The following is a 3,880-nucleotide window of genomic DNA, read 5'->3' on the forward strand; positions in this document are numbered from 1 at the left end:
CTCGCTGCTTCAGGCAAGCTAAGACTGGCATATTAGCATTCCATCTATATTTAACTTGGAATAAATTCTAGATTTAGTCCTGCAGCTAGGATGGAATTTTCCCCCTTCCCTTGCCCTCCCTCTTCCTGCCTTAGAGCTGGGTCCTAGGGTGAGGCAAATGAGGGGACGACAGCCTAACATACAGGGAGGCTCTTGTACCACCGTGAGAGTGAGCGCATGTCTCCTACAATTTTTCCACTCTAGGTCCTTTGCTTGTCTCACACAGCGTGGTTACCTCTTCCTCATCTGCAGCTTCAGCCCCAATGTGTTGTCATAATGATTTAGCACCTACAAAATGAAAAGAGAGCCAAAAAAAAAAAAAAAAAAAACCCAAAACATCTAGCTTCCCCCTCAGTTAAGTGTTCAAAGTGTCCTAACTTCCAGCTTTGAAATCGGATTGAAGATGAACCATGCTCCTGGCAACCCCTGGTGAGAGCCCAAGTTCAGCAGATTGCGGCCATGGGGGACTGAAAATGGAACCCTGGACAAAGACACTTGCTTGGTGACCCAAGGCAAGGTGCACTTTGACTGGCACATCTATTGAATGAGTATATTAAGAGTTTGGGGTTTTAGGTTGGGGGCGGTGGCTCACACCTGTAATCCCAGCACTTTGGGAGGCCAAGGCGGGCAGATTGCCTGAGGTCAGGAGTTCAAGACCAGCCTGGCCAGCATGGTGAGACCCCCATCTCTACTAAAAATACAAAAATTAGCCAGGCATGGTGGCAGGTGCCTGTAATCCCAGCTACTCAGGAGGCTGAGGCAGGAGAATCACTTGAACCTGGGAGGCGGAGGTTGCAGTGAGCTGAGATTGTTCCATTGCACTCCAGCCGGGGCAACAGAATGAGACTCCATCTCAAAAAAAAAAAAAGAAAAGAAAAAGGATTTGCGGTTTTGGAAAGAAGAGAGATTCTAGAACCTTAGAGATTTCCTTTTTTTTTTTTTGGAGACAGAGTCTCGTTCTGTCACCTAGGTTGGAGTGCAACAGCATAATATCAGCTCACTGTAGCCTCTGCCTGCCAGGTTCAAGCAATTCTCCTGCCTCAGCCTCCTGAGTGGCTGGGACTACAGGCGCCCACCACCACACCCAGCTAATTTTTGTATTGTAGTACAGATGGGGTTTCACCATGTTGGCCAGGCTGGTCTTGAACTCCTGGCCTATAGAAATCTGCCTGCCTCAGCCTCCCAAAGTGCTAGGATTACAGGCGTGAGCTGCTGTGTCCGGCTGGCCCTCTCAGATTTCTGACTTAGAAATGTAAGCAGTGGGGGCCAGGCGAGGTGGCTCACGCCTGTAATCCCAGCACTTTGGGAGACCGAGGTGGGTAGATCACCTAAGGTTAGGCGTTCGAGACCAGCCTGGTCGACATGGTGAAACCCCCTCTCTACTAAAAACACAAAAATTAGTTGGGTGTGGTGGCACGAACTTGTAATCCCAGCTACTTGGGAGACTGAGGCAGGAGAATTGTTTGAACCCGGGAGGTGGAGGTTGTGGTGAGCCTAGATCGCACCATGGCACTCCAGCCTGGGGGACAAGAGTGAGACTTCGTCTCAAAAAAAAAAAAAAAAAAAAAAAGAAATGTAAGCAGTGGAAAGAAGGTGACAGAGCAGGCAAGTAGTCTCCAGGGAAATCTAATTGGCAGATGAGAACAGAACTTTATGGGTTATTGTTCTGTCTCCAGATTCCCTGGACATCCAAGCAGGGCTAGCAGCTCAGAATTGCCCCCAAGCACCTCAGTCTTAATTTTCTCATATGAAAAATAAAGGAATTTTGGTTAATGAATGGTTATCAACCATGTCTATTCATTAGCATCACAAGGAGGCTTTGCAAACACCAGTGCCTAATCCCCACCTCTAGAGATGCTAGTGAATTAGTCAGGCCTAGCCACCAGTCCTTTTCAAACTCCCCAGGTGGTTCTACTCTACTGCCAGGCTTGAGAACCTCTGTGATGGGTGAGGTCTCAGATTCCCTCTTTGACACTCTGTGATCCTGAGAGATAATAGGTAACTGCTTTTTGACTTGACAGAACCCAATTCAAGCACTCCCATTAAAATAGCCAAAAGTGTAAAGAAAGGTTAAAGGTCTTTAATTAAGTCTCTGGGCCCCTAGAAGAAGGAAGCTGGGGAAAAGACAGCCATAAGGGCAAGGTTAATGGTACATTTTTAAGTAAAGACTGCTCCAGAGACTCACAGCTGCAGTGGCAGCTGAAAAGTCAAAATTAAGTTTCTCTATGAGCTCGGAGGCCAGCAAGCCCAGCCCAGGGGCATGGCCTTGCAGCCCTGATCATTATGCAGTGATCCAGCTGCTCTCCCAGGCAGGTGCAGGCCCTTGGGTAATCAGCCGACAACCTCAAGTTGACCTCCTTGGAGGCCACGAAAGCCAATTAAACTAAAGGTCACCCGGGTTCGGCAAGGATGTTGGCCAACCTGGGCTTCACTGAGCGGCAAGTGAACAGGAGGCTGCAGTGAGTACAGTAGGTGTTAGAGCCTCAGCAAGCTGATCACATGCTGAGCACAATAAAAGCCTGAAAGGCCCGTGGAAGATTGGGCAACAGTGGATTGCAGGACCAAAGTCCCAGGGCAGAAGCACATCTAGTACCTCACAGTAGATATTCCTAATCCAGCTGCCCAGTGCGTTACAACAGGGCAGGCTCTTTGCCAGGGCATAAAGGTATTTTTTCTGTTGTTGTTGTTTTTTTTGTTTTTAATTCCCCTCCTGTTTTCTTTTGTTTCTGTTTTTTATTTCTGTCTAGATTTTCCATGTATACTATGAATGCCAAGTGCTGTGAACACCAACCCATGCTTTCAAAGAACCTGCTGCCTCAGAGCATGTGATGTGGAACTTTCTGGTGGGCTGGGTGTAGAGGTTCTCAACCTCAGCTGCACACTGGGTTTAGTTGATCTGGAGTGAGATCTAGGCATCAGTATATTTGTTAAGCTCCCCATGTGATTCTAATATGCAGCCAAGAATAAAAATCACTGGGCGAGGCCATTCCTGGCCGAGGTGAGGAGGTGTGAGATGGATTAGAAGGGGTCCATGGCAAGGATTCTTAGGGGAGTCAAGGAGGAGATGAAAGGAGGACTCAGACATGGGGATCTGGCAAGTTTTCAGAAATCACCTGCTGATGCCTTTTAAAGCTGATGCCTTTATTGAGTCTTACTCATCCATTCATCCACTACTCACCAGTGTCTAATATTGCTGTGTTTTAGAAATATAAAGATGAATTAAGACCCAGCCCCTGCCCTTAGGGGGCACACAGTAGGAGAGACAGACTTGTGAACACATGGTGGTGTAATCAAAGTTAGTCATGGACTGTATATGTACTCAATTCTGGGGCCCACAGGGCACCCCATTCTGTGGGTGAGGGGCAAGCTCACCCCAATGTCAGGCATACTGGGAACAGGCTAAAGCTAAAATATCCAATGAGAGCCTGCAAGGAGGGCCTTGGACAGGGGAAAGGCAAGAACTTCTTGGGCTTTCTGGGCTTCCTCTCCAGAGCATGTGTCCTGAGAAGTCTGTGCAGTAGGTACACTCAAGGATACTCTACTGGACAACTCCAGGGGGTGTCATCCATTTGTATTTTATGAAAACACTGCCCACTAGAGTTGTACACCTAGGTGGCATTGCGAGTGTGGTAAGAGAAGCTGACTCGGAACAGAGAGCTCCGGGAGGTGCCTCTGCCATTTGATAAGGAAGCTCCTATGAGAAACACGGGAGCAGATCTATGCCTGTGGGCTCTGAGAACAGCCACATCCAGAAGCCAGGCAGAAGATTCTCTATTTTTCTTTCCTGTTTTCCCAGAGCCTTCAGTGAAATAGAATTAAGAACAGGTGCTGGGCGCGGTGG

At 48.0% G+C, this 3,880-nt stretch overlaps 1 long non-coding RNA gene across 1 annotated transcript; it reads left to right on the plus strand.

Annotated features, from left to right (window-relative positions):
* The first annotated feature begins 411 nt into the window (after positions 1-411).
* LOC112605109 lies at positions 412-3,009 on the plus strand. The gene is made up of 2 exons (XR_003115348.1): positions 412-556; positions 2,787-3,009. It is a non-coding gene; the product is annotated as an uncharacterized LOC112605109 (long non-coding RNA).
* Positions 3,010-3,880: the final 871 nt, after the last annotated feature.

Source organism: Theropithecus gelada, chromosome 13, assembly GCF_003255815.1.
Source record: "Theropithecus gelada isolate Dixy chromosome 13, Tgel_1.0, whole genome shotgun sequence".
In the NCBI taxonomy this organism is placed as follows: domain Eukaryota; kingdom Metazoa; phylum Chordata; class Mammalia; order Primates; family Cercopithecidae; genus Theropithecus; species Theropithecus gelada.